The sequence below is a fragment of the Vulpes vulpes genome, chromosome 14, assembly GCF_048418805.1.
Source record: "Vulpes vulpes isolate BD-2025 chromosome 14, VulVul3, whole genome shotgun sequence".
In the NCBI taxonomy this organism is placed as follows: domain Eukaryota; kingdom Metazoa; phylum Chordata; class Mammalia; order Carnivora; family Canidae; genus Vulpes; species Vulpes vulpes.
Genome location: NC_132793.1, coordinates 37862034 through 37882057, shown reverse-complemented (window position 1 = coordinate 37882057; position 20024 = coordinate 37862034). Strand labels below are relative to the sequence as shown.

At 36.8% G+C, this 20024-nt stretch overlaps 1 long non-coding RNA gene across 1 annotated transcript in view; it reads right to left on the bottom strand.

Annotated features, from left to right (window-relative positions):
* LOC140595398 (uncharacterized) overlaps positions 1-20024 on the bottom strand; it is a 225843-nt gene that overhangs the window by 11072 nt on the left and 194747 nt on the right. The window contains exons 3-4 of the long non-coding RNA XR_011996968.1: positions 12254-12346; positions 382-580 (exon numbers count right to left, since the gene is read on the bottom strand). This is a non-coding gene — a long non-coding RNA (uncharacterized lncRNA). The remainder of the gene's footprint in view (positions 1-381; positions 581-12253; positions 12347-20024) is intronic.

The window sequence follows — 20024 nt, the reverse complement described above, 5'->3', positions numbered from 1 at the left end:
TTTCTGGAATTGGTTCTGGTCAGCTTTTGCTCAGCAATGGCCACTGAAAATCAGTTAACTATAGAGAAACCATATTCTTGGAAGCACATTGATGGCTATTTAGGCACTTTGCATTTCTTGGGCGAGCTTATCAAGTTAGAGATATAAAAAACTATAAATTCAAAACATGCACCACAGAATTGCTAAAACAAGCATAGGAAAGTATCTTAACTGTATATATTCTGCTGTCTTCCTATCACGGAAATTGGCAGGTGTGCCTGAATGACAAGAAAATGTAGGGAAGGTTTTTAGATTGTAGAAAGGCTTTAAGACACTGCACAGCTCACAAAAATAGTCACATCCATGAAAAAGTTGTTTGGCAGAAACCAATCTACTACTTACTGTTTTGAAACTCAGCCTCTCACCAGGATTACTAATCTCTGGATCTTCTTCCATAGCTCTGGTACATCCTTGTGAATGTAGAAAGCTGGCCCTCCAGAGCCACAGCTGCCTCTGCTTATCATCTCAGATCGTGGGCTCATGCCTACAGTGTTAGTTTTTTTGTGTTCTTCAAAGTGTGTGGTGTTGTGCAAGCCTAGAACTGAGAGTTAATTAGACAACGGGAAAGGAAAAAATAAAGCAAAGAAAGTAAATAATTTTAATCATGTACCATGTATATCACCTGATAAAAACTCTATCTATGCTGTGCCATTTAATTTTTATGTGTCATTTTAATTTTTCCAAAAATTTCACAAACAGCTACCTGGGGTCCAGTGGAGTTAAATGAGTTTCCTAAAATCACATAATTAATGCATAACTGAGTTGCAACATGAACCCACATTCTTTCTATGACACTAACCTGAAGCTCAGGTTACAAAATGAAGAGCTGCAAAGAAATTGAGTGTTATACTATATGTTGGCAAATAGAACTCCAATAAAAAATATACAGAAATGAAAGTTTTGTTCATAGAGTAAAATATTAGTGACCCCCAAAAAAAGATTAAAAAATGCCATGGGCAACAAAAATGGAGGTCACCAAAATTTCACATATGAACCAATCATTTTAGTTGCTCTTTTATCAAGACTTTTATCACATTAGGGGGAAAATAACATTCTTATTAGTTTCTATTTTGAAGCTGTCAGACACATTAAAACAAACAACAAATGAAAGGAAAATTACGAATTTGCTCTTAGCAACTTCCTGGCCAGACAGGTAATTTTCTGAGCAGGCAGTCCACTCTTGAGTGTAGATGCTGCTATTTTGGTCTGATCTAAACATCTGCCTGCCATCTTTGGGAGATTGGCAGATATCTTTTAGAAGGCTTTCCTGTGAAAAGGCAGGCTTTACAGGGAATGTACAACAGGCACTTAATCTAGAATGATTTCAGGAACTAAACATCAACAGGCAAACAATTACAACCAGTGCTTCAGTACCAGAATCCCCTGTTGGCTGGACTAAAAGGAAGTTGGTATTTCAACCTTCTCATTAGTTAAGACTAGCCCTTAATAATTTTCTTAGAATTCACCTTTTATTCCATTAGACTACATGTATGTTTCCAGAAGAGTTTTATGGAAAACACTATTCCCTTAAATGTACCACAAATGATGGGACACCTGGGTGGCTCAGAGGTTGAGTGTCTGCCTTTGGCTCATGGCATTGATCCTGCAGTCCTGGGATCGAGTCCAGCATCAGGCTCCCCGTGGGGAGCCTGCTTCTCCCTCTGCATATGTCTCTGCCTCTCTCTCTCTCTCTCTCTCTGTCTTATGAATAAATAAATAAAATATTAACAAAAGATAATGTTACAAATGATATCTCTAAAGTTAATCATGTGTTTCAGAAATGTTGAATACTACATCCATCTCTTGATGATTTGCAGTTCATATTCACATAGTGAAGGCACTAAAAAGTCTTGCAAAAAAGAAACTTGCTTAAATTTGTTTCATCCAGCATTGTCAAAATAATATTCAGCCAACAGTATTTCATTTTGTTCATCTAACACTATAAATTTCTCATGCTAATTGTATATTCTGTGTGTAAACTCTTTTTCTAAACCTGAGAGTGGCAATCTGGAGCACATGATCTGAATACCTCCATAACCTCGTTTTGTATATCCCAGAGCTAATAATGTCACTTAGGTTTCTAAAAGCTTGAAGAAGAAGAAGAAGAAGAAGAAGAAGAAGAAGAAGAAGAAGACAACGACGATGACAACTGTATAACAGAGGCCTTGTGTAACCCTAAAATATTTTCTCTGGTCCTTTCTAGAAAAAGTTTGCCAGCCCCTGTTAATCTAAACCAAAAATAATAACAAAATTTAAGTAAATAAAGATATATCACCTATTATACATGATATAAAAGAATGAGATAGCAATTCATTTTTCTTTTTAAATGTTACTCCTCTAAATAATTCAAAATGGAATTTTTCAAATGAAAAGCATAACAATGAAAAGATGCAAAGGTTCAGACCAAGCACTTGAAGGCTTCAGCTCTCAAATTTAGAGTTTATTTCAAGAGGTTATATTTCGTGGGATAAACTAAAGATTAGACTCAATGATTCAAAAATCACTTTGATGCTATACCAGTTGAATATCTATCCTCATAGAATCACTTACCATCTCTTATAGTCTCTTATTTATAAAATTAGCAGATTGAGGGCACCTAGGTGGCTCAATCGGTTAAACTTCCAACTCTTGATTTCAGCTCAGGTCTGTGATCTCAGGGTTATGAGATCTAGCCCCACAGGGGTCTCTACACTCAGTGGGGAGTCTGCTTAAAGATTCTCTCCCTCTGGCCTTCTCCCAATGTGCATAAATGCACGTTTGCTCTCTCTCAAATAAATAAATATTTTCAAAAATTAGCAGATTGACCTATTTCTTCATTTAAAGAGAGAGTGTCAAAATTTAAATACCATATGTTTGCAAGTAGCAACCCTGTCCCACATTAATCGGGTTATGTCAAAAAGTCACTGACTCTGGGAAATTTTTTCAAAACACACATCCCTTGGTTAGATCCTCTCTCTTGATATGCAAATTTTGTAGGAGCGAGGTAGATTTTCTATGTGTAATTTGATAGATCTTCCAGAAACTTCTTTTTTGCTTTCCTCCTCTTTCCTCTTTCTTTCTTACTACTATGTAACAAACCACATTGTAATTTAGTGGCTTAAAACTATAATGTAACCTGACCACATATTAGTATGTCTTATGATTCTGTGGGTTGACTTGGCTCAATTGGGTGGTTCTTACTTTGGATCTTTCATCCAGTTGTGGTCAGATGGCACATCAGGAAGCAGTTATCTGAAGGTTTGGTTGGGCCAGATGCCCAAGATGGTTTGCTCATATGGTCGGTGTTTGATGCTAGCTGTTGATTGGGAGCTAATCTGGAACTGTTGGACTGTTGGCTGGAAACCCAACCAGTTGTCTCTCTGTGTGGTTTGGGTCTTTCACAACATGGAAGCTAAGTTCAGAGAGGGAGCATCCAAGAGGCCCAGGTAAACTCTTCAAAAGATCTAGTCTCAGAAGTTCACAATGTCACTTTACAGCATTCCATTGGTCAAGCAATTTGTGAAGGTCAACTTAGTTTTGAGGGAAGGGGAATTAGGTCCCACTTCTTGAGTTGAGGTTCAGCTTGAGCAGGAAGGAATTGGTACCCATTATCTTCAAAGTCTCTCTACCACATTCCCTAGCTAGATGATACCTATTCACCTAACAAGTGCTACCATTCCAAGCTTATTGTGAATAAAGGGCCATCCCTTTATCTTTTAAATTTCTCATTGATAAGGCATTGATGCTACCTTTCTAATGGAAACTACAAACTTGAGTGTACTCTAATTTCCTTTTAAGAGGAGCTATATTTAGGATGACCTAGAATTGCAATTGTTTTATTTTTTCTGTGACATTTTCTTGTCAAGTAACTCAATGTTTTATGGAACCTCATCCACCATAAGATATCCTACAATTTGGATGATATGATGAGAGTGCTTCCTTAATTTGAAATTAATGTGATTCTTCAAATGCATGTAGTATACACAGCAAGACAGTATATACCTATTGGGAAGGATTTATTTGTTTACACAACAGAATAAAATCAATAATTAGACAGACTGATTCATTGCTTTTGGGCAGTTCTGAAAGCAACTGGTCTGTTTGAATGTGTGTCCCCATTTATTTATCAAGGTAGTATAGTTTTCCCTTAATGTTCTGTCTTTTGTGTATATGATCCCATACATTAGTTAGTATAGATGTAAGGGATGCTTTTATTTAAATAAGAATAGGTCTCTCTGTTTTGGCTGATACTTATCCAAGGCATATTACAGTGAATTAGGTGAGGGAGAGAGAGGTCCATTTAGTCAGACCTTCAGATTCATGGATTCTAAATCTTAAATTTAGAACTGGACATTTTCTAAAATGAGATCAAACTCAGAGAGATATCCTGGCACCAATAAAAAACATTCATCATACAGCTTTAGACGAAAATTAATCATCAGACCACTACAGAAACTTGTAATACATGACAATTTTTTTAAAACTAAAACTAAATCCTATGACTGTCCTGTGAATAGCATTATATTATAATACCTTTGTGCATATATTAAAGTTGTTGACCTTTTCTTTTTTCAGTATAAACACATTTGTTTGACTAGTTTTTGAACTCTATTTTGATCTTTCTTTATTTTGCTTAATATTTGGGGCACCTCAAGAGATGATAGGGCCTTCTCTTGGCTTCAAGAAACCATACATCTCTCACATCTGCTTTTTCTGGGGATCAGGAAGATGGTGTAAATGGTGCTCCATTACTCAATTTAGTTAGCTTTCCTTAACTTTATGCAAGTTACATAGGAAAGAAATATTTATCTTCTTAGCAACAAATGCAAGAAATTAATTTGTGGGAGAAGGCTGGCTCTTCTGAAAAAAAGCCTTTGATATGTGACTGAGTATGGAATTCAGCTTCAGACTGGCTTCCACATGCAGCACATGAGACAGAATTTTAATAATGTTGGGAAAGAAGGGAGTTAGCCAGCTGAGCAATGAGTGTGGGGGGGATTTCAAAGAGGAAGAGAACCCCTATAGCTATTAATTGTTTTCTATATAAATTGTTAAGATGCTTGCTTCAGTAAATTTTACATTGTCAAGAAATGCTTTTGTGTGAGCCTTCTTTTTAAGAATCTCAGAAAAGGATAATGAAACAACTGGCTATTGGGATTACATGAAGGAATAATGTAATTGGGTGACAGGGGGTATCTGAGCAGAACCCAGGAGGGCAGAAAATGGACAGCATGTGCCCAGGCTGCTCTCACAAGGGTCTTGATAACAGGAAGCAAGATGTGGGGCTCAGCTGAGTCCAGGGAACTTTCAGCTATTGAAGAAAATAAACTGGGCTCTCTCATTGTCCCATCAATGGCAGGAAGCTCAATCCCACACTTGCCTTGGGGGGACACAATCAGCAGTGGAATCAGAAGCAGTTTTTGGTACTAAATAGTTGGGAACCTATAGCCTGGCTTTTCAACATGGTAGAAGAGCAATATTTGAAAAATTCCTTAATGCTTGCTGCCTCAGTTTTCCTCAAGTGCTTTGGAATTGATGATACTCATTTTAAAGTGTTTTTCTGAGACTTAAATGATATAATGCATAAAACATGATAGCTTCTTATTTTTTATCAGCAGTAGTAGTACTAGAACTATGAAAGATGTTCAGATATCAGCATTAGAGGGGAGCCTTTTGCTCTGAAGGAAATCATGCTTCTGGTAGTTCCACATTTGCATGGAATTTGGCATCACCAATTCAGAGCAGAAATAGCTAAACCAATAGACACAGACTTGATGATTTTTTCAAAACCGAACTCTGAGACTTGGAGACATAATGTCTTCTGGGATTGAAATAGAAGCTCTGTATAAAAAATAAACATTATGGTATCAATCAGTAAGGACTAGTGTAGCGACCTCATAAGAGGTCAAGGAAGGAAAAGAAATGGAATCCATAATATTCAGAGCTAAATAATAACTGCAGCTTAGAGAGTTTATTAGGTCAGGTCTGCAAGAGTCCGACCCTTGTGTCAGGTAGGATTTGTGTGCTTCTGGGAGAAACTAGTAGATTGGGAAGCAAGGAAGGGAAAAGGAAGGGTGGAGCTAATAAGTGCATAGTTACAGAAACCCCAGCCTCAGCCTGAGCCCATGGAAGCTCTGCACCTTCTCTTAAGGCAAAGGAACTGGCTTTGATTACCTGGCATCTGTCAGTCTCTGACACTTTCCAGTTCTCACTCTGTGGCAGCAACCAGAAGCAGAATGGTGAGCACCTGCTGGAGGCTAGTCGCCCTGGTTTTGCTCACAGAATATTTAATTAGTACTTAAGAACAGTCAAACTAGTCATTAAATATTTAAACACTTCTATACAGTAATAGGATGGTAAAGTGCCTTTCCTCTGAGGCCCCAGTGACCACTCTGGTTTCCCCAAACCCATTCCCAGGACCCTTTCTATCTTCCCAGGCTTCCTGCTGCTGATCAGATTGTTTGGTGTCCCACCATAGATGCTGAAGATTTGGAATAGCAAGCACCCATGGATAACAGTCTTCCAGATCATCATTCTATAATATCATAAGTTGTTAGTCAATACTTTAATAAAATTGTGTACTGTTTCTTAGACTCTCCTCTCAAGGGAATAAATTCCAAAGTGCCACGGGAAGCAGCAAAGGCAACACAGGTTGATGTTTTCATAAGTTAATTTATCTTCCTTATCTGGAAGACTCAGACATTTTTAGTAATGTCCTGTGAACTGATTTAGCAAAGTGACTTTTCATGGTAAGTCAGATTACTTATCTTATAAATTCAGGTGTTTAATGGGAAACTTTGAAGAAATAGCCTATGAAGTGACATACTCTGAGAAGTGTGTTACTATCTAGTAAAACAAGGCCTATTGCTATGTTTGCTCCTGTGAGTTCCACTGAGGCTGCTATAATGACTGTTTTGATAAACTACATTTTTCTTCCATCCAAGTTGGTAAATAGAGAGATTTCATAGTACAGTCAGAGGAGAACACACCTGTGAAGGAGGTGATGTAATAACCAGGGATGTGCCCTCAAGATGAGTGGGCTTAACACTTTCCATGAATCATTTGCCTCCTAGTCAAATTCCAATGAACTGTGACACAAGACAGGGTCCTGTTCAGTCACACTCAAGAACAGATGAGACCTTTATTTCCCAGTTGGCACCTGGATTACTTCTAACTGATGTACATGATAACACACATGCTGGTCTTAGGTATGTGTATTCAGGTGTGTGCATAGATGTAGAAGGAGTTGTGATAGATTGGATGTTCCCAGAAGCAGACCCTAAAACAAAGTGCAAAGTGCCAAAAGCTTACTGGGCAGTGATTCCAGGAAGCACTGGAAGTGAAGCAATGAAGAAGAGGAGTGCCATCCAGCAGGTTATCACTGTGGGCCCCTGGAACTCAAAGTCAGGTGGTGTAGAACCAGAATAGGGCATGTTACTTAGGTTTACTCCCACCCAGGCACTAGTAACATCACTCTATATACAGGCTGTTTCATTTCTGTATTCATCTGTCTTATCAGGATGGACATGTGATGCTCAAACACCGGATGTGGTTGATGAGTCAGAGCAAATGGGAACTGGATAAATGCTTTGGCTATCGCTTGACATTTTTGACAAGGGGCACTAAAATGGCATCTGTAGCTCAAAAATAGAAACATGAGGTTTTACTAACTGCCACCTTCTATCTTTATAGTCTTTAATGTTATCCTTCTATTAGCACATCGTGGCAGCCATTTTGACATATCTGGTTTGATGTTTTTTACTAATGACTCTTCCAGAAAACACAAATGTGAAAACCATTAGACATCTCCACAGTTATGCTCAAAGCAAAGTAGACACATAGGAAAAAGGGAATTTTTCATAATCTCTCCAAATTCTGTTTCTTTAATTCTATTGCCAAAGGATGAACCCAGAGAAGCAATCTAAGGAATACCAACCAGATGGGCTAAGGAAATTGAAACAACTGCAATACTAGGGCTTTAAGGCAATCTACATGACTTAGTGTAACAAAATGAATGCTAGTCTGGGAATCAAAAGGCTTATGTTTAAGACCATGACTGCACATCTAGAGAAGTAACTAGGATCTATTCCTTACCTTCCCTGGCCTCAGTTTTACCCTATAAATAAGGAGAAATATGCATTAAACAATCTCTTTTGCCAAAATTCAGCAAATGTAATCTTTTCTCTTACTACTTATATTTTTCCAAGGGGAAAGATAATATTATCATTTTCATTTTCATATATTTTTCCCATTACCTAAACAATTTTACAAACTCTTTTCTTTTTAAGATTTTATTTATTTATTCATGAGAGACACAGAGAGAGAGAGAGAGAGAGGCAGAGACACAGGCAGAGGGAGAAGCAGGCTCCATACAGGGAGCCTGAAGTGGGACTGGATCCAGAGTCTCCAGGATCACACCCTGGGCTGAAGGCGGTACTAAGCCGCTGAGCCACCTGGGCTGCCCAATTTCACAAACTCTTAGAAAACATTTGGAAAACAGAGAAAAGAAAAAAAATCCATATCCTCTCCATTCTATTTTGGTGAACCTCTTTCATTCTTTTTTATATAGTCTAATTAAAATGTATATACATTCTTTTTAGTATTTTTATGCAGTTGTCAGAAGAAAAAAAAATCCCAGAAAGATGATAGCTCTTTTCAAATACTTGAAAAGCTCCCATGTAGGAAGAGGTGAAGAGGTAACAGACTTGTACTGTGTAAAATTAAGGAATTAGTGAGAAGAAGTAACATCCATTTTGCCTTATTACAGGGGAAAATGTACCTTTTCTGTGTTCCTAGAGGAATGGTGGTACTTGAAGGACATGCAACAGGAAAAAGTTGGAGAGATGTTAAGACAAGGTGATGTCACTCCATTTTGAAGAACATATAGTTCTAAGGTTTTATCATTTGAGTTCATTTTCTGATACTCTAGTTGGCTCATTCTATCTTTGTAAAGTCTACAGCGTTACCATTCCATTAACAAATCATAGCAGCCATTTAGTCATTTCCGCATTTCTGGGTTGATGTTCTTAAAAATGACTCTTTCAGGGAGAATACAGATTATAAAAACTTTTAGACATAGGCACAGGTGTGCCCAAGGCAAAGGAGAAAGATGAGGAAACAGAAGCTTTTCATTATCTTTAAATATCATTTTCTTAATTTCTATTAGCAGCCACCTTAAGCTGTACCAGTTTTGCCTTGTACATTTCTCCTAATAAGCCCACACTGGTTTATTTCACCTCTTTCCACATTCTGTTTTTACAAAATTATTTATCAGGACCCTGGCACTGATTCTGTTGGATTAATCACTGATGATTTGGTTCTTATCAGCTGTGGGCAACATGGCAAAAACAGTGAGATGTGCAGTATCACATCCATTAAATCTTGCTCATAAAAACAGATTTGAACTCTTGAGAAATGCACTTCTTGAGAACTCGTATTCTTGAAAGCTTTTTTCCACTTTTTTCTTTCTTTTCTTTCTTTCATCTTTTTTTTATTAGTGCAGTTCTTGAAAATACATTTTAGTGTGCACAGGAGTTAAATTGATCATCAACTGGAAGCCAATTCTGTTCTGCTTGAGGAACCATCCAGAAAGGAATATCTGGGTATCCAACATACTTGTAAGATGAGAGAAGCATAAGCAAAAGGAATTAAATCCTCTTTGACATATCATTGCAAAAGGCATTTAGCTAAAACATTTTTCTACCAAATTGCCTTTTGAAGGTTTTATTGAGATTTACAGCTAAGAGGCTTTAGAAGGCAGGTAAAAAAGGTGGAAATTCAGGCATGATCTGGAATAGGCGTGCTCAGGCAGATGTATTTTTTACTCAAAGTATGGTACTTTGATTTCTCTCTTTGCAGCGATTATTAGTTAATGATAGATGTATCCTACTTCTGGTGCTTTTAACTCTTCAAGTTGCATCTATTTGTTTTATTGCATTTGATCTTTTTTTTTTTATTGCATTTGATCTTAAAGCAAGAGTGCCTGCAGTAGGAAATGAAGACATGAACCCCACTCAAAGATAGTGGATTTTACTAGAGTCATAAGAATATTTAAAATAGTGGTGAGACTTGGTTCTGGGTCTTCTGCTATCTCTTTGTTTCTCTCTGTTTCTTTCTTTTCTTTCTTTGTTACTTTTATGCCATTATGAATGATTGTACATATATTTCATCTGATTGTTTTTTTTTTTTTTTCATCTGATTGTTTTTAAGTGAATTATTCTCAAATGTGAGGTAGTAGAAATAAGGTTGACCCAGGTGCCTGGGTAGCTCAGTTGTTTAAGCATCTGCCTTCAGCTCAGGTCATAATCCCAGGACCCCAGGGAGCCCACTTCTCTCTCTGCCTCTACCTCTCTCTCTCTCATGAATAAATAAGTTAAAAAATCTGTAAAAAGAAAAGAAAAAAAAAATGTTGACCCAACAATAGTATATGACCTGCTATTGCCTCTCAAGATAGACAGTATGGTATTGTTGAAAGAGCCTGGGACTAAAAACAGAAAATGAGTCAAATCTTAGCTCCCTGCCACTTTGATTGAGATGGGCAAACTGGCCATTTCTACATTTCTTTTAAAATGTATTTCCTTATATGGTTTGTTTCCCTCTATCCTCCTCTCCCCCTATCTTCATCTGTTTTGTTTCTTAAATTCCACATATGAGTGGAACCATATGGTATTTGTCTTACTCTGACTGACTTATTTCACTGAGCATAATACACAAGCTCCATCCATGTAATTGCAATGGCAAGATTTCATTCTTTTGATGGCTGAGTGTTCCATTGTGTGTGTGTAGATAGATAACACACACACATACACACATACTCTACATCTTCTTTATCCATTCTTCAATTGATGGACATTTGGGTTCTCCCTATGCTATTGTTGATAATGCTGCTAAGAACATCGAGGTGCATGTATTCCTTCTAATTTGTATTTTTGTATTCTTTGAGTAAATACCTAGTAGTGCAATTGCTGGAATGTAGGGTAGTTCTACTTTTAACATTTTAAGGAACCTCCATACTGTTCTCCAGAATGGCTGCACCAGTACGCATTCTCACCAAAAGTGTAAGGGGGTTCCCCTTTCTATGCATCCTCACCAACACCTGTTGTTTCTTGTGTTGTTAATTTTAGCCATACTGACAGGAGTGAAATGGTATCTCATTGTGGTTTTGATTTACATTTCCCTGATGATGAGTGATGTTGAGCATCTATTCATGTGTCTGTTGGCCATCTGGATCTTTTTTGGAAAAGTGTCTATTCAGGTCTTCTGCCCATTTCTTAACTGGGAGAACATGAGCAGAAACCTCTTTGACCTCAGCCATAGCAACTTGGTACTAGACAAATCACCATAGGTAAGGGAAACAAAACAAAAATAAACTACTTTGTAGATTCAACAACACATAAGTTTGTCACTTCTAAAGAGAAACACAAAGCAAAACCTCTGCTCTGCAGGGCTCAGCTTCTCTCCATAGGAAGGGATCCTGGGATAGTTCTGGATTTAAAGGATAGCATAAATCTTGAGACTTCACAGAAGATACAGATGCCATCCTTCCCCCCACCATTCCTTTTATGGGTTTTTCCCAATTTCTATAAATTAAACCTTTTATTCCGGGATAATTATAGATTCAACATGATAGTGTAAGAAATAATACAGAGATTCTCTGTACTCTTTACCTGGTTTTAGCTATTCTAGTTCTCTTTCCCTTATACACAATTTTTAGAATAGTCCCCATCTATAACTATATAAAAATCTTGCTGTAGTTTTGATAGTAATTGCATTAAACCTGTATATGAGTTTGAGAACTGACGTCATTGTTGTGTCTTCCAATCCATGAATATGGCATTTTTCTCCATTTATTTACATCTTTTCTTCTTCCATCAGTATTATATAATTTTCAGCAAATAAATCCTGTAAATATTTTGTTAGATTTACATCTAAATATTTCATTTTTTAAAAAACTGTAATTGGTATTATTATTTTTTTAAAGATTTTATTTATTTATTCATGAGAGAGAGAGAGAGAGGGAGAGAGAGGCAGAGACATAGGCAGAGGGAGAAGCAGGCTCCATGCAGGGACCCTGATGTGGGACTCGATCCCAGTATTACAGAATCACGTCCTGAGCCAAAGGCCGACGCACAACCACTGAGCCACCCAGGCATCCCTAAATGGTATTATATTTAACTTTGGTGTCCATATGTTCATTGGTAGTATATAGAGACACTATTGAGTTTAGTATGCTTACCTTGTATCCTGAAACCTTGCTGAACTCACTTACTAGTTTGTAGGAGTATTTTTGTAGATTCCTTGTGGTTTTCCACATAGATAATTATGTCACCTGCAAATAGGAACAGTATCATTTATTCCTTTCTGATCTATGTCTTCTATTTCCTTTTTACCATACTTCATTGGCTAGAACTTTCAGTACTGTGTTAAATAATATTAGTCAGAGAGGGCATTCTTGCCTTATTTTCAATCTTAGGGAGAAAGTATTCAGTCTTTCATTATTAATTATAGTGTTAGCTATAGGTTTTAAAAATAGACACACTTTATCACTTTGAGGATATTTCTCTCTTTTCCCCAATTTTTCTGAGAGTTTTATCATGAATTAGTGTCATATTTTATCAAATGCTTTTCCTACATTATAATTACATGATTACCCTTTAGCCTGATAATATTGTGGACTATATTGTCGGATTTTTGAGCATTGAACCAGTCTTATTTCCCTAAAATAAATCCTGCTTGGTTATGGTCCATAAGTCCTTTTATATAATGCAGATTCTAATTGATAGTATTTTATTGAAGATTTAGCATTTATAATCATGAAAAACAATGGACTATTACTCCCTTTTTCTGTACTGTCTTTATTTTGTTATCAGGGAGATATTAGCCTCATAAAATCAACTGGAAAGTATTATGTACTCTTTAGTTTTCTGGAAGAAACTGTATAGAATTGGTCTTAATTATTCCTTAAATGTTTGATAGAATTCTCCACTGAAAGCATCGAGGCTTGGAGATTACTTTATGGGGAAAGTTTTAAATTAAGAATATAATCTCCTGTCAACTATAGTTCAATAAAAATAAAATAAAATGCTATTGCATGATTAAAAGTATAGGATCCTGAAAAAAAGAATACAACTTCCTTAATTGTAATAAGTTATGCAAATTATCTATTTCACAATTGTTGAAATGCATTTTTCTAAAAATAGGACTTGTTGTCTAAATTGTCAAATTTATGTGTTGAGATTTTTGCAGGATTCTTTTATTATATTTTTTATTTTTGCAGATTTTGTAGTAATATCCCCCATTTTATTTATGATATTGCCAATTTCTATTTTCTACCTTTCTTTGTCAAAATTGCAAGACGTTTGTAAATTTTACTAATATTTTCAAAGAACCAGATTTTTGTTTTAATGGTTTTCTGTACTGTAAAATTTTTAATCTCATTGGTTTACTTATTTTTATTGTTTACTTCCTTCTGCTTGCTTTGGATATATTTTGTGGATTTGCTTGAGTTTATCCTTTTTAAGATTCATGCAGCTTCTAGAATCTGTAGGCAGATGTATCTTGTCAAATTTAGGAAGTTTTCAGCCATTAATTCTTTAAAATATTTCTTCAACTTGCCTTCTTTTTCCTCTCCTTCCAAAATTCTAATGATATAAGTGGTTGATATTTGTTTAGGTCCTGGAGGCCATGTTCTTTTAAATCTTTAGTCCAACTTCTCTTTGTTTTTCAGATTGGTATTTATATTATTTTATATTTCTATTTTTCAGTTTTAAAATTTCTATTTGGTTATTATGTATATTTCTTTGTTGAAACTTTCTATTTATTTAGTGAACATTTTATTGTAAGAGATTTATTTATTTATTTGCAAGATGGAATGTTCATGAGCCCGAAGAAGCACAGAGAGAGGGGGCGGGGAAAGGATCTCAGCAGACTCCTTGAAGAGTGTGGAGCCTGATACAGGGCTTGATCTCATGGCCCTGAGACCATAACCTGAGCCAAAATCAAAAGCTGGACACCCAACTAACTGCTCCTTTAGTGAATATTTCTATTTATTTGTTTAAGTATATTCATTATTGCTTATTGAAGCATTTTTATCATGGATGGTTTAAAATCTTTGTCAAGTAATTCTAACATCTCTGCAGTCTTTTTTTTTTTTACCAGACATTTTTTTTAATTTTTTATTTATTTATGATAGTCACAGAAAGAGAGGGAGAGAGAGAGAGAGAGAGAGAGGCAGAGACTTAGGCAGAGGGAGAGGCAGGCTCCATGCACCGGGAGCCCGATGTGGGATTCGATCCCGGGTCTCCAGGATCGTTCCCTGGGCCAAAGGCAGGCACTAAACTGCTGCGCCACCCAGGGATCCCTCTCTGCAGTCTTTATAGAATCTATTCACTGTCTTTTTCATTTTTGTTTTAGGTTTTCCTGGTCCTTAGCATTAGCAATGATTTTTTACTGAAACCATTATATGTTCAAATTACATCATGAGACTCTGGCTCTTATTTAGACCTATTTCAGTTGGCATTCTCTTCCTCTCTCTCTCTCTCTCTCTCTCTCCCCCTTTTTAAAGATTTATTTATTTAGTTTAGAGAGAGAAAGAGAGAGTCAGATAAGGAGCAGAGGGAGAGAATTTCCAGAAGACTGTGCTCAGCATGGAGCCCAACACAGGGTTTGATCCCATGACCCATGAGATCATGACCTGAATTGAAACCAATAGTTGGATGCTCAACCAACTGAGCCACCCAGGCACCCTTCAGTTGTTTTTTTTTTTTTCTCACGCAGCTCCAGCAGTGCAAGATATTGGAATGACCATCTCATTACTGTCAGATGGAGGAAGAATTCCAGGTTTTTCACTTGGCCTTTGTTGACAATTAAGGTGAGGGGTATTCCTTGTTATTGCTGGGCAGTTGTTGGAGTTGAGCTCCCCTCGTAGTGTTCACTGACACTGCAGTGGGGGTACCACCCTCTTTTGAATGGTAGATTTCTTAAGAATTATTCATAGTCAGAAACCACATATTGGCCTTCCTAGCAAATGACTAATCAAATCCTGTCATGATCTTCACTTCCCCAAGTATAATTCATCATTGGTCATTCTGCCCTATACCAGGATCTTTATAGTGCAGCCTCCCTACCACATAGTAGCTTCTAGAAGGTAATGTCTACATCTGGTTAACATCTATCCCTGGTTCTTAGCATAGAAAAACATTTGCTGTGTGTCAGTTATGGTTCTATTCCTAAGTAGCCTAGCTCAATGTATACTCTCTCATAACCAGAGATATGGTTCAAAAACTAGCCAGCTATCTTTTGTAGAGGTCTATCACTGATCACAAAGAAAGATTTGAAAAGGAGTAGAATAAAATTATGAAGTACAGTGATTACGAGTCAAGGTCTATCTCAGACTATTTGTGAAATCTTGACGACGTTGCCTTATGACCCTGAGCCTCCATTTATAACCTCTGGATATTAATAACACTCACCTTATAGAATTTTTCTGAAATAATTATTTCTCTCTTTTTTTAAGATTTTATTTATTTATTCATGAGAGATGCAGAGACAGAGAGACAGAGACACAGGCTGAGGGAGAAGCAGGCTCCATGAAGGGAGCCCGACATGGGACTGGATCCTGGGTCTCCAGGATCACACCCTGGGCCAAAGGTGGCACTAAATTGCTGAGCCACCGGGCTTCCCTGAAATAATGATTTCGTATAAAATCCTTAGTACCACGCCTGTCACATAATCAACAATCAAAAAGCTTCTTCTTTTTTTCTTTTGATTGGTGCAAATTCATGCTTCATAATTGTGGTAGACAGCCTCTAAGATGAGCTCCATTGATCTCTACCTCCTGGTATTTATGCTCTCCCCTGAATGCTGACAGGACCTACTAACTCACTTCTAACAAACAGAATTTGATAAAAATCATGAAATGTCACTTCAAAGACTAATAAGACCATGACTTTTGTATCACTCTCTTTCTTGACATCTCAGTTGCTTATTCTGAGGAAGACTAGCTGCATGTTATAAGTTACCCTATGGAGATGACTATGTGGCTAGGAACTGGCAAGATCTCTGGCCAAAATCCAGCGTTCAATCCAATTGCTTATGAGGAACTGAATCCTGCCAACAGCCACATGAATGATTTTGAAAATGAGTCCTTCCTCAGTTAAATCTTGAGATGCCTGCAGCCTGGGTCAACTTCTTGACTGCAGCCTTTGAGAGACCTAGAGCCTGAGAACTCATAAACCTTACCACAATTTTAAAAAATTTATTATGGAAATACAATTGACATGAGCCTCATTTATATTTCTGACTCATGAAAGAAATGTTTATTAATTTAAAACACTTAAGTTTTAGGATGATTTGTTATACAGTATTAGGAAAAGAATGAAAATCATAAGACCTGCTGGTGAGGGCTCTTTAGAATCTTTATATTCAGAAATCTGCTCATTATGGCCATGTTTGTACATTAAGCTGCAGGAGAAATATCAATGGTAGAGACATGTGCCTCTTATGCTATTCCTCCTACCTGATGCTCCCACCTGATGTTTACCTGGTTGAACATAATTTATAATAAGCACATTATCTGAGGCTGAAGAGCAAAGTGGCAGTGATATGGGGCAAAGAAAAGGAGAGAAAAGAATTAGGACTGACATTTTATGTCTTTTAAAAAATCTGACCTTTTGGAAATATCACTGTGTACATTTAAAATATTAATAAAGGCTCTTGCTGTTAGTAGGCGAAGGGGGTTGTTGTCATCTGTGACCTTTTATTGAAGTAAAAGAAAATTGACAGTTTTATTAGCAATAGAATATCGCATGAGAAAATGCAAGGGAGAAATAAAAGCTGCCACGGTAGCAATTAGTTACATAAGCAGAATAACATTAGGCAGCTAAGATTTTAGATGAGAGGAGCCTATATATGACTTTCAGCCTCCTCCACTGAAGCCAGTGTAAATTATGGCTACATTGAGAAGGCACTATTGCTACTCTATTTCTTTGGGGAAGATCTTCTGTATTTTTGTATTTCTTTTTTTTTTTTTAATTTCAGGCAACACATTTTCTTCAAGAAAAATCATCAGAAGAACTTCTGATCACCTATGCACTGCTACCCATTTATGTATCCATTCAACTAATATTTATTAAGTACTCATGATGTACTTGACATTTTTTCTAGGCTCAGAGGAATCAACAATGAAAGAAAGAGATAAGGTCCTTGCCCTTGGGGAGCTTATGTTCCAATGGGGATGACTAAATAAGCAGGCATATAAATGTATGTAACTGCTGTGTTGAAAGAGCAAGATCTTGAAGAACAATCATAAAATAACACCATTTTTTCCCCTCTGCAACTTATTCAAACCTGCTCTGTGAAATTTGTTCTTACTCTCTGTGGATGAAATATTGGTTCAGCCCCAGATCTTCTTCAACACATATATCACTCCAACAATAAAAATTTCTCTAATTGCTATTAGGCACAAAACAGTTTCATTTAAGTAATAAAAATATCCAGTCTCCATGGACTAGTCAAAACTCTTCCTTTCATTTATAGATAAATCTTCTCACTTTACCAATAGAAACAGCCACAATCTTGGGATGCCTGGGTGGCTCAGTTGGTTAAGTTCATGATCTCAGGGTCCTGGGATGGAGCCCATGTGGGGCTCTCTGCTCAGTGGGGAGCCTGCTTTCCCCTCTGCCTGCTGCTTTCTCTGCTCTTGATCTTTCTGTCAAATAAGTAAAAATCTTAAAAAAAGAGAGAGAGAGAGAGAAACAAGCACAAGCCACAATCTACTTCTTGCCATGAGACTTTTCAGCTGTTAGGTACTGCCTAGGAGACAATTTCCAAAAGATTCTCTGAAAACTCAGACTGGAGCAAACACTGGTGAAGGGAGGGAAAATCCAAAGCAAACCAACAGCTCTCCCCAAATTCTCTTTCTCTGAGATGTTTCTTCTTAACCTTTTCATATACTTAAGGTGAGTGTTGGGCACAGGCCACAAAAACTTTTCTTCTCCCCCATATCCTGTGAAGATGGAGCTTCATTTTAGGACGTGCAAGTACCTACCACCTAATGTTTCACTCTCAGCTTTTTAGGACTTTCCTCAAATTAGAGACAAAAAGGACCTCAGTTAATCTATCTATCTATCTATCTATCTATCTATCTATCTATCTATCTATCATCTATCTTCTATTGTATTTTCCAGGTAGTAAAAGCAGCAATAATTTAAAATAATAATCTATGGCACTATGGGTTATTGAGGTGATAGGCAAGTCTTTTTAAGGAGGTAATCCTGCCCCACTGAAGGGAATTTACAAAAAGAATATAAAGAGGAATAAGAACCCTGAAGTGACATTGGGCTTATTTACTAAATAAAATTTAAGAAACTTAAAAGAGTGGATCTTAACTTCTGCTCCTACAGCACTTCTCATTGTCCTTCACCCAGCACTCTTTGATAGTAAATGCTTAACAATTTTTGTTTTATTAACTAAATGATTTGGGAGATTAAAAAAAAAACACTGAGAGGTCTCTGGATAATATTCTTAGCCATGTGGATTCATGAGCATTAAACTATGCCATGTGTGTTGCTCAGATTGGTGAATAGAGTTTTAGGATCTACCAGTCTCTGAGGATTCTTCCTTTTGTACATATTTTCACTAACTTCGGACCCAGTCTTTTTTTGTCAAGAAACATCACTTTTTTTCTTAAACTGTGATCTGTATTTTAGAGATTAACTTGAAAGAGAATCTCAGGCTAATATTTGAGCCTGTCTTGGCTTGAGATGTGATTCTTCTTTTACTGATATATTTATAGTTTCAGAAAGGAAACTTGGACATTTACAGAAAATCTTATGAATATTTGAAGGAAGGCCCATCAAGTGGAGTTAAGAGACTAAGTGCTTTTATAGCAGAAAAAAAAATAGCTGTCATAGAACCCAAAGTCAAATGGGAATTGTAAGTGTAAACTACATGAAATCCATTTACTGGAAAAATACATATATGTCTTTATGAAGGACCCCAAGGCAGCCAAGGACTGTCCTTACCACACTCTCTAGGTTATTTAACACTAGTCTAAATGACAAACTTACTTCATGTCTAAAGAATTTCTATTCTCAAATAAGCTGTCAAGTGGAATTCAGAAACAATGTAAGTTGTTTATATAATTTGAAAGTTAAGAATATATGATTAAGTTAGTTGGACTGACCTTTAGTTATAAGAATTTGAAACCAAAAATGCATGGGAAAATGGTTATCTTTCCAGGCAATGACAACACAGTCATTAAAGACTGAATTACAGGTACCCAATGGTTATATTGCTTTTTTTCCTTCAGCCTACATTTATTGGTCACATATTCTGTGCCAAGCACTGAGCTAGATACGAAGCATACAAAGAGCACCATGACATATTTTTTGCCTCTAAAGCCAAAGTAGAGGCCATCCTTCATTTTATGTTGAAGATTTACTATTTTGGATATATAAAGTTAAATAAAATATGTTCTTAAAGTTAATTTCACTTGATTTTTTTTTTTTGCTTTTTATTTTTATTTTTTTTAAGATTTACTTATTTATTTTTGACAGAGAGAGAGGAGGGGCAGAGAGAGATAAGCAGACTCCCTGCTGAACATAGAACCCAATGCCAGGCTGGCTCCCAGGACCCTGAGTTCATGACCTGAGCTGAAACCAAGATTCAACCACCCAACCAACTGAGCCACCCACACATCCCAGTTTCTTTTTACTTTTTAAATATGACTACTAGAAAACTCAGTTATGCAAGTAACTCATATTCTTTTTCTATTGGACAACACTCTCTAGAGAGATTTGCTCACGTATGTCCACCCATCCGCACTTCAGCCCCAGGCTGGTCCAAATCCAGAAGTAGGCTATGCTACTAATGCTATTTACTCACAGCCTAAATTCATTGCCCTGAATCTCCAATAAGTGGTGTTTAGCCCTCCTGCCTGGATGTGTAAGACCCTCAAGTCTCTATCTAAGCTCTCATCTCAAGTATAGTGCCATTTATAAAAACAT